Source organism: Quercus robur, chromosome 11 (assembly GCF_932294415.1).
Source record: "Quercus robur chromosome 11, dhQueRobu3.1, whole genome shotgun sequence".
NCBI classification, from domain to species: Eukaryota; Viridiplantae; Streptophyta; class Magnoliopsida; order Fagales; family Fagaceae; genus Quercus; species Quercus robur.
Window position 1 is genome coordinate 28,275,206 of NC_065544.1, and position 12,063 is coordinate 28,287,268.

A 12,063-nucleotide genomic window follows, 5' to 3' on the forward strand; every position below is an offset into this window, starting at 1 on the left:
TTCTTTAAAATGATTGTTATTAAAAGATCATTTAATTGGTTCTTTTGTAAATAACACTAACATTTTGGGTATTTCTTAAGTTACATCTAATCACTTTTTCCCCAATTCCTGTATGTACCCACGTGAAAGCACTCATAGTCACATCTTCAGCTACTTTTAATCAATTCCCTATACTCTTTCTTTTAGTTCCAGTTCCAAAGTTTTTCTTCCTCAGTTTCTTAGCAATAGCTGTGTGGGTCTCTCTGGCTTTTTCTCCTCTTTTCCTCCTTTTCTTCCTTTTTTTCCCCCCCTTTCACAAGGAAAACAACCCCTGGGTCATCTTTTTTTTTTTTTTTTTTTCTTGATCCAAATCAAAAAATGGACCAAAAAAAACTTTAAATGGTGTCCCAAAATTAGAAAATTTCATCATCGGTGAACTTGAAATTTATACAAAAGGTTGCCTAACAAAATGAAAGAGAAAACTGAGAGAGAGAGGTTACTGTGATTCAGAGTTATTTATACAAAAGGTTGCCTACACTGCTACACCCCTAACAAGGAACTTGATTTCGGTGAAATTTTCACATTATGTGGAACTCAATTTTGTGAAACTCGGATTTTAAAATTTTGCAAACAGTGGTAGAACACTATATATTTTAGCCCAGGATGGTATTGGGCCATTTTGGCCCACAAACTCCTATATAATAGAAGCCACTCTAATACAATTTGGATTAGTCTCTTTTGCTATTGCTTTGTATTGTTCCTTTATAATCCATAACACATGCGGCTGACCTAATGCTTCTCTTTACAAGACCAAACCCGAAGTGGCCCACAATAAACATGCAATTATTGATAAGGACTGTTAAGCCCACCTTCAAAGCTCACCCCACGAAAGCAAAATTCCTTCCATTTGTTTTTTTCTTTACTTTTCTTTGCTACACTCTTCTCTTCTTCTTTGTTTTTAGTGTTCCTTATGATTCACGCCTGGGTTGGATCTCTTGAGTTGGCTTCATGGCTTGACAATATTGACCCTTGTAGCATTCAACTTCCTTGTGGATGTCACGTGCACATGAAGGGTGATGACTTGATCACATTTTTTCATCTTTTTCTTCCGCCAATTTTCATTAGCATGTAATCCTATATTACCTATAAAACAAAGATAATCTATAATCAGTCACAAAATAGCATAAAAGTAAGACTAAATATGCAAATATATATGAGTATTTTATTGTATATATTTCATGCACATCAAATACCCCAAGTCTACATTTTGCTAGTCCTTAAACAAAATAGATAAAGAGATGAAACATACAAAATAAATTAAAGCGAAGAAAAAGAAAATCCTAAGTATCCCACTTTTGCAGGAAATTTTGATTTCATTTAGTGTATGCAACAAGTGTTTAAACCCCTAGTTTACACTAGTGGATGAGTTATAGCGAAGAAACATACAAAACAAATTAAAGCGAAGAAAAGAAAATCCTAATTAATTCACTTTCGCTGGATATTTTGATTGCATTTAGCATATGCAAGAAGCCTTTAAACCCCTAGTTTACACTAATGGATGAGTTATAGCCTTGTGAGGGTTTGTAGTGAATATACCCACAAAATTCATAGAAAGAATACTAAAACAAGCAAAATGAAGAAAACCAAACAAAAGTAAACTTTTTTTTTCATTAGCCTTTTGCAAAAAGGATTAGTTCAAGTTCAAAACCACTACAATTGCCAAGAAATTTACATGCCATCAAAACTCAATGTGAGTGAACAGTGATAGCCAACCCAAATACACTCTTAGTTTTAGAATAAACTTGACTCAAATCTTTTGGGGTGTCAAGGTATCCCACTTTTTGACATACACGAATGGGGCCAATCAAGAAGAAGTCCACAGGAGATTGACTTTGGAAGGTAGTATAAAAACTCCCTCCCTTTTCTTAATAGATAAACCTTTGATTTTGGCAATGGGGATCAACTTCTAGTAAAGGAAGGGGCAATCTAGTATCGTTGATACTATTTTCCGTAGGGAAGCCCCACACTCAATTATTTATTTAGTTAAAAAAAAAAAATTTGGGGTTTTGGTTTTAGACCCCGTATCATATTCTTTTACCTGCTAGCTTAGAGTTCTTATAGAATTTAGATTTTGTGGAAGCGTTTTATTTATTGTGTACTATAGATTCCATTTCTACACGCCTACATTGCATCAATTGGTATCAGAGTCATGTTGCACTGCATTAAAGTTCCATTTGGTTGGAGGGGTGCAAAAGTGGAAGGATAGAAAATGTTAAAGTGATAGATAAGTGGGAGGATAGAAGAGATTTAGTTTTCTCTTATGTAGGGACGAAGCCAGAACTTTGAGTTAGGGAGGGCGGTTTTACTGTTGACTATATGCAGCGGTTTCAACCTCTAATTCTGCTACTTAGCTGTGGAGCTTGTTTTATTTATTTATGTGGGTAAGAACAAAATTATTTTTGTTTATAATTTTTTAAATGGCAGGGTTATTTATTTTGGATAAAATTAGTTAATTGAGCTTAATTTTTTTTTTTTTTTTGGTTTTATTGGTAATTTTTGTTGTTGAGCTTTTTTTTGGGTCTGTATATTTTGTTTTAGATTTTAGATCTATAAATTTTTTTATGGTCACTAAAATGAGGAAAATGCTAGGGCTACAAGGTTTTTTTTAATTTATTTTTTATTTTTATAAATTACTGATGTGATAAGTGGTTACTGGTAAGTAAAAAATTATGTGAGTGGTGTGCCCATATGCGAACCAATAATAATTTGCTACCAAAATGGTTTGTGAAAATGTTAAAAAAAAGGTTTGTGAGTATAGCATTACTCTTAAAAGAATCAATAATATTATTAAAGGGAAATAAAATGTAATTATTACACATATATAATAATATTTTTTTAAAAAAAAATTTAGGGGAGGCCATTGCCCCTCTAGTCCAAGGGTAGTTTCATCCCTGACTTTATGTATGTTTGGTTGAGAGAATGGAAAAGTGAAGAGATTGAATACTCTTTTATATGATTGAGAAGAAAAATAAGAGTATAGAAAATAGAATTGGTAGAAATTTTCTATAATGTCCCTATTAGATAAAACAAAAGTAACACATTATATTTTTATTAAAATTTTTTGTATGAATGAATACTTCATCTGTTAAAAAAAAAAAAAAAAAGCACAAGAAGTTTAAGAACCAAAACTATCTATTTTCTTTAAAAAAAAAAAAAAAAAAAAACCTAACTGGCGTGAAAAGAAACAAATGAGCATAATTTTTTTTTTTTTTTAAATGAAAGAGAACTTCTTGAACGTGGTTGCGTGAAGAGCCAAGAGGAAAAGACAAAACGTTCAATTTTTTTAACGTGGCTGGTTCAATTTTTGTTCGTAATTGTTAAAATATTAGCATTTATGTATTCTATGCTGTATATAAGAGTTACGTGGTTTACCCTTGACAGCCTATGTTCACAGAGGAAACCCTTAAGGATTACATTTTTATTAAATAAAGTGTAGTAAATAACTTTTGTTACAATGAACCATAACTTGTGTATATAGCAAACTAAACCTTAGACTTCTAGTACAAGTAGGAGACTTATTTTGCACACAATGTACATAGGCTTGGGCCTATTGCATTGGGCTAATATGTCTAATATATCTTAAACACCTTTCCTCAAACTTAAGGTGAAGCTCGATGAAAGCTTGAGAATGGATAAGCATGAGAAGATGCCTTGAAGAAACCATGATGATAAATTGGCCAATAGAACAATTTTGGAGCTTTAAATGAAGAAACAAAGTCCAAAGTCGAAATCTATGCGAAAAACTGATTAGCAAGATAGGCCTCTTTGAAAATTTTGATGTCTAGTCAAAAGTCAACGCAAAAGTCAAAGTCAACACATAAGGTCAACGGTCAAAATACAAGTCAATGGACAGCAATCAAAGTGCAAGCTCGATGAAAGCTTAAGGTTGGGTAAGCATGAGAAGATGCCTTATAGAAACCATGATGATGAATTGGCCAATAGAACAATTTTGGAGCTTCAAATGAAGAAACAAAGTCCAAAGTCGAAATCTATGTGAAAACTGATCAGCAAGATAGGCATTTTTGAAAATTTAGATGTCTAGACAAAAGTCAACACATGAGGTCAACAGTTAAGGTACAAGTTAATGGGTAGTAGTCAAAGTGATGCAATCACGAGTCATATCTAGGATATCTAGGTTGGGTCAGTTCAATTAGGGTGTGCAATTAACCCACTAACTTGCCAAAATCGAACATGCCAAGTTATGTTAGTTTTTATGGATTAGTGGGTTGGGTTGGGTTGTGAAATATTTTTTCATAGCGGGTTTGATTGGGTTGGGTTTGGGTCATAAGATTTACAAATCCGTCTAACGCAACTTGACCCATCTATATTTAATATATATATATATATAAATATATATTTAAATTTAAAAAACTATATTTAAAAATAATTATACAATTTTTTATTTGCTTTTTTTGCCCCTTTTTCTAAATAGTAAAACTCAAACCATAAGTTCTCCTCATATAGTTTATATTGGTTTGGTGTTATACTCAGAATTATTTGGTAATAAATTTGCTCTTATTTGTGGTAGTGTTGTTCTAATGCTCAATTTAATAATGATAATAATAGTAATTGATGGGGAAATACTAAGTGTAGCTCGTCCTTGTGTAGTCATCCATAAAATGTAAGCTCATCTTTTATGTTAGGACATATGTGATTCACTTGTTAGGAACATAAGTTACTATTTTATGTAATTGGCTAATTCTTTGACAAAATACATTTTACTTGTATTTGGGTAGATCTAGGATGTGTTTAATACTTCAAGAAATTATGTTTCAAGATCAAGTGTTGAAGACATGCAAGTTTGTTTAAGAAACAAGCTGAAGAAATGCCTGTCATTAAAGCTCAACAGCTAGCCATTTATCGAGCTTAAGAAGTTGTTCCAACCCCGTGGCTTGACAGTAGCTTGACAGATAGGGTATCCGTCAATGTTTATGAAAAACAGAATTTCAGTTTTGTTTTGACTCTAATCCATGATTATGTGTTTAGGCTTACTTTTCTCACAACCCTAGACATATAAAATGATTATTTTAAGAGCCGTCAAAGAGTTCACAAGTTGCACAAGTGTTGAGCAAAGTTTGTTCAAGCAATTTGTGACCAGAGACACAGTTTTGCCCTAGTTCATCATTCTTATGAAGAAGTTGTTGTGCTTGTGCACCGTAGGGTTTTGTGACCAAGCATTTTCTTGATCTTCATCGTTGGGATGAACTGAAGAATGTTGTAACTAACAACCTTCTCTAATTAGTGATTGAAGTCGTATACTGGGATCCGCGCAATTGGTTAGTCATGTATTGGGAGCCGTGCATCGAAAAGAGAAATTGTCACTACAGAACAAGTCCAATTAGGTATTGGGGTAAGGGTTTAACTGTAAGTTGGTATAAGGTACTGGGATTCATTTATTTGTAACCGCTTGTTGTGATAATAGTGGAATTTTGGAAGTAGTGATCTTCAAATCATCCGATGGGGTTTTTGTAGTGTAGTTTTTCCCTATTCGTAAACAAATTATCGTGTTAATTTATTTTCCACTGCATACTTAGTTTAATTGGTGATTTGTTTGTGCTACCACGCTTTGCAAATTAATTAACTTAATTAATTCACTTGGTTAAATTAATTGATTAATTTATCACGAGGAATCAATTTTTTTTTTGGCCTATCACTTGAGGAGCCGTCCATAAGATGTAAAATATCATGACAACTAAACCTACTATCATTCATAAGTTCTTAAGAGGAGCTTGTCCAAACTTTGTGTTGATGGCAATTTTGGAAGCCCAAGTGGAAAGGAGAGGCCCAGCAACACGGACAGAAAAGAGTTGGCAAATGGATAGAAAACCCATTAAACCCAAGTGGCAGGAATAATAGATCACAAGCCCATGAGATAAACAAATGGGCCTTGAGGAGGTAAATGAGCTTAAAAGAGCCGGAAAAGAGAAAAAAAGTAAACCATGGGTAGTATTTGATGTGGAAAAGTGAGAATGGCCCATGGCAGGTCCAAAGTAATGAAAGCGAAGAAAGCAAGGGGTTGATGGCAAGCCTATGAACCCCAATGATGAGGGATAATGTAATTAGGCCGGGAAAGCCTAAAGAAGTCAGTAAAAGCCCATGGAAATGCAAAGTTAAGAAAAGGGTCAAGGAAACCCAAGGAAAGCAAACGGGCCTGGGACACTCATGGGAAAACAAATGGGACATAGGAGCTCACCAGTGATGTAATAAAAGAACCAATGGCTGTACTGGGCCATTGGGAGAAGAATAAACGGCAGGCCCAAAGAGGCCCAGTAGGATTGAGGCAAACAACTTCACAGCAGAAATGATAGAGTGGCATGGCAGGAGATGGTAGCAGAAAAAAGGGTGTGCTGAAGAAAAGCAAAGCCCACCGCCAAGTAAGGCCCAGGCCTTAAGTAAGGCAATTCATAAAGGAAAGGGGAACCAAAAAATAGTCAAAAACGGACGGTAGACTGTGTAGGCCAACCACGGCAAACGCATGAGCAGCATGTAGATTTTGGACATACATGGAAGAAAGGCACTCACAAGGACCAGACCTCACCAGCCTGTACCCAACTAATACAGGACACGGTGAAGACATGGGTCAAAGGTAAGAGGGCATGGTTTGGCGGTGGTGAGAGGGGAAAAACCTATTTTGAGGTTCCTGCTCAGGCTCTTTTGGGGAAAGTGTTCTGCTGGGATGACATACCATCCAAAAGAAGCAAAGCTGAGTTGAAACCACTAGGTGCATGCCATGAGGGATTGGGAGAGAGAAGGCACCCACATCATAGCAGGAAAGGGTGCCACGACAGACAAAAAAAATAAAATAGTTTTCTTTTGTCTAGTGATGGGGAGTGGCACACAGATGGACCAGTGGTGGTCGACAAGTACACCTAGACCAGATAAAAGTGGTTGATGGCCAAAATAGTAAAATCCGGTCACGACAAGCACTATAAAGAGGCCCTTGTTATGTACAGGAACCAAGATGACACAAGCACTATGGTATTAGGAATTTGAAAACTAGGAAGTAGAAAACAAGTATTAAGAAAAAGAAGTAGTAAGAAAAAAGATAAGAAAGAAGAATATCAGAAGAGAAGGAAGGAAAAAGATAGAGAGTTAAAGCGGCAAGCATGCACCAATAGGTTGATTCCCTCTCTCCCTCTCAAAGTCCTACTCTCTGCCGGAATCAAAGGGTTCTCTTGTGCACCAACCATTCAGGTTCGCTTCCCTCAAAGTGATTAATTTCCACGGCAGGATCTCCCTAGAAATTATTCAGTTTAAGAAGAGGCGTTCTTCCCTCTCTGGTTTTGGTCCTGCGGATTAGATTTAATCTGATTTCTTTCCTCTTTCAATCAACCCATATACTACCCACATGTTTCCCTTACTTTTCTTATGAAATAATTGTTGTTAAACTGTGATTATCCTTTCTTAAGTAGGGATTGTCTGTTTACCTTAATAAAGATGTCAAAGTACTTTATTTTATCTTATTATTATCATATTTGCCTGCCACAACTCATATGAAACAATTTTGCCCACCGTAAGCGTGCTCCTGGCAGACAAGGCATAGTTTGCGCACAAGCCGGACCAAATTAAGTTGCAGTTGGACCGGTCTCAACTCCCTTACTCAGAATATTTGGGCCCAGTACCGCAGGAGGCAGCCCAGCTTGACTTAACCAAAAAGGCCCACTACACCTTGCAAGGTTTGTCTACAAAAGTTCGTGAGCCGAACCATGTGGTGAGATCCTAATGCATCATTGTAACTTTCTGTTAAACACTTAACTTCCAATAGCAGTTATGGAAGATGAGAGTAAATATCTTAACTTCTATAGCGGTTATGAAAAGTGAGTGTAAAGCTTCTGACCTCCAAAAATGTGGGGGAAGTTACGTGACAAGTAACCGCTTCCATAGCACTATATAAACACTCATTCTTGATAAATAAAGGCAAGTTTTTTTCCTTTACTCAATCCCCAGAGATTTGGAGTTCTAGATTTTGAACATAGAAACTAACTTCATCATCAGAGGGTTATTGGCCGGAAAACCCCGGTCCCCTTTGATTGTTTCTTTCTCTTTTTCAGGCCGTTTAGATCATCGAAGCCCAGAGCATTTAGCCTACTAATTTTTGAGCATTGCCAATAATGATGATGATAATAATAATAATAATAATAATAATAGTCCAAGTCAGTTGAGTCAAATGATGTGTTGCTGATGTGGCAAGGCTTGTGTGGTAGTGACATGGTGGTTAGCGTGGGCTAAGGTTGACATGGCGAAACTTGCGTGGTTGTTGACGTAGCATGTGTGATGTCATTGGATGATGTCATAATGACATAAGCAAGGTTCTTCGGTTTGTGGAGGCGCGTGTATTCTCGCTAGTGTGTGGAGGTGAGTGTAGAAATCCTAGAGGCATGTGAGAGCACATGTGAGGACGAACGAGGGCTAGATTCTTAGATTTTGTAGATCGGTGGACGACAAGGCCTTCATGGCAGCGTGTGTGCCCAAAAGCTGAACTAGGAGTCAAGAATTTGAAACAGCGCATGGAAGATTCACCTGAGCTAGTGACTATGCGTGGCAACACATGGTGGCTGTTGATGAATATTGGATTTCAAGGTTTTTCTCGTGGGAAGCCAGAGAGAACGACCATGTGATTTGGACAGACACGACTTGCTTGGGTTTGTGGATCTTGGATATGGCAACGAGGCAATGACGATGGGTCCATAAAAGCTAACTGTATGATGTCGTGGGGTCCAGATCTGGAGGTAAACAGTGGTGTTGTGGTGGATTTGTGCTGTGCATGTGGGAATCTTCTTTGTTGTGTTAGAGATATTTTGCTTGATGCCAAGAATGAAGTTTGGCTCTGACATCATGTTAAATATTAGCATGATATGTATACCATGTTGAATATGCTAGAGTAGATGCAAAAGAGGAAGCATAAAATAAGAATATGAGAACACAAGGGCTACGTGGTTCAGCCTTGTCGACTTACGTTCACAGAGAAAACCTTTAAGAGATACATCTTTATTGTATAAGAGTATAGTACAAAACCTGTGTTACAATAAACCATAACATGTGTATATATAGTATAGACTAAACCTTAGACTTCTAGTACAAGCAGGAAACTTGTCTTGCACACAAAATATGTGAGTTTGGCTCTATTACATTGAGCTAATATGTCTAATATATCTCTAACACTCCTCTCAAATCAAGGTGGAAGCTTGATGAAAGCTTGATTTTGATAAGCACGAGAAGATCCCCCTTGTAGATGCCTTGAAAAAATTATAATGATAAAAATGTAGCCCTTATGGGTTTGTTTTGTGTATGTAGGCCGTCAAGGCTAAAGTACATAACCCTCATATACAACATGGTATATATAAATAGTCCATATTTGGTAAGGATGAGGTGTAAAACTCATGTTTTACACTATCCAATAAGATATCACCACATCAGTTTTTTACTTAAAATTCAATACACCCTACCACACTTAATAACATTTCAATAAACTCCTAGTTTGAGTGGATTTTTAGATGTGTATTAGAATTGATTAGATGTGATTGTATTTATTCTTTAATATGTAGCATGTACCACTACTTGTCATTGGTGTGATAGTCACTCCACAAGTATAAGTGCTTATAGGATATGGGGAATAAGGATTAGAATTTAAGTCTTCAACAAGGAGCTTGACACACATAGATCCTTAGATTTGGATAGAGTAGAATTTTTATTTTGTATAAAAAAAAATGGACAAAACTTATATACAATACCTTAGGTGCTATTCCTTAGGTTTTCCTTTTAAGATTTTGCCATATGGCTGCTTAATTAAAAAATACACTTTCATCCCATGAAAAAAAGTCACATGGCAGAATCTTAAGAGGGGAACCTAAGAAATAACACTTAAGCACTGTACCTACGTCTTGCTAAAAAAAAAAAAAAAATGTAACATGCTGGAATTGAAGGGTGTAAAACTTGTGGGTTCCAGTTAGCTTAACTGGTAAAGTCTCTGATGGTTGTATAAGAGATCTAAAGTTCAATCCATACCTACACAAAAAAAAAAAAAAAAAAAAAAAAAAAAAAAAAAAAAACTGATTGGTATCTTGGTCTAATGATAAAAATTATCATCAAGAGCGGACGCCGTAGGTTGAAAGTCTCTCTTAAAAAAAAATGGTGTAGAACTTGAGTTTTATACCGTATCCTTATTATAAAATTTAATATCTTTGGATTATAGATTAGGGTCATGCTAATGAGTGTTTGAAAGTTCAAAAACGTGTACAAAACACCTTTGAACGTTTAGACCCCCAAAATACAACTTAACCAATTCAAGCAATATGTCAAACAACTAGTGTGCGGAAACTTAACACATGCTATAATATGAAATTGGTTGTAAACTATCTAAGCCATAACAAAATAAAATCCACAGCAGATAAATATAAAAGCAAAGATAGAGAGGAAGGAAGACGCAAACACAAAGACAACACGCGATGTGTTATCGAAGAGGAAACCGAAGTCCTCGGTGAAAAACCTCTCCGCCGCCCTCCAAGCGGTAATCAATCCACTAGAAAATACAGTTGGGATACAAGGACAGCAATAGACCCTCCAAGCCTAATCTACCCAGTGCACCTAAGCCCTCCAAGCTTCTTGCTCTAACGAGGTTGCGTCGAACCTTTTTCTTTTCTAACTTCCCGGATTCCGCTACTAGACCGTAGCATCAACCAATGAAGATTGGCTCCTTCCTAACTGCTTCCCAGAAATCCAAACGACTGTCTCACAGTGATGATGATGGTGAGAACCAGGTTTGGTATAATGCCTCTCAAGGATTTGACAATGGAGAGGAAGAGAGTTGAGGAATTTGAAGAGACTCTAAGGTAGAGATTGTGGGTGAAGCAATCTGGTTTTTCTTTAGGGTTTCTCTCTCAAAATTCTCTCTGGAAGCTCTCTTTCAATCGTGGGTTAAAGGGGTATTTATACTGGAGTGGGAGAGGAATGTGAAACGTCAGGTTTTACAAAACAGGGGTGGCTCGCGGCTTGACCTCGCAGCTTGACCAAGTCGCGATATCCAGTCGCGAGTTAACCGTATGGCCAGTTGTCCTGTTTTGTCCTGTAGTGCTCCAGCTAGCATGACTGTTCATCTTCTAGCATGCTTGGCACGTGTGCTGCTTCTGGCGGCTTGCAGCCGCGAGTCCACCCGCGAGTCCCAGCCGCGAGTCTCTGTTTTCTTGCACACTCTTGAGCAATCTTCACTCTATCTCACTCACTACCCTTACAACAAACCCACCTAAATACAGGGTTACTAAATGCTGAATTACAAGCAAATTTGGCACGGAATAAAGCCAATTAGATGGTTGAATAAATTCAACCTTACAATCTCCCCCTTTGGCTATTCCGTGACAAAACCCTAAAACAGACTCTAGACTTAACATGTGAGTTGGGAACAGTTGAACAAAACTCACTCACACCTAACTCTAGAAGCTGTGAAGCACTTGAATCATATGAACATAATACTCCTGAAACACAACAATACACCATGATCATTGTAAGCAGAAAATTATAAATGCATATGAAACAGGCAATATGTGATCAAGCAAAGATGGAGTTAATAAACAGACCATGGCTTGATCAACCAAGTGAACACCACAAGGTAGTGATCACAGTGCTCATTCACACTTGGAATGAACACAAGGACATACAAGTTAACAAGCACAAGGCAAGACACTTGTATGCTCAACACTCAACCAATGCATAACACACAAGGCATATGTATCTAGGAACAATCCTACAAGGGCACAAGAGTGATAGTACATAAACCAAAATGCAGAACATTTAGATTAAAGTACTGATTTCAACATAGCATAAAGGCTGCTTTAAGCAAGGTACATACCATAAAGCCTACAAACTATGCATAAAACATTAACCCTAAAAGCTTACAAAAGCACATGGGTACAAACACATTATATTGAATAAAAACTTAAACAATATAAACTAAAAGTGCTTAAAGTTTCTCCCCTTCAAAATGATGAAGCTGTGATGCACTTGGAACATATATACTTGTAACCTGAAACA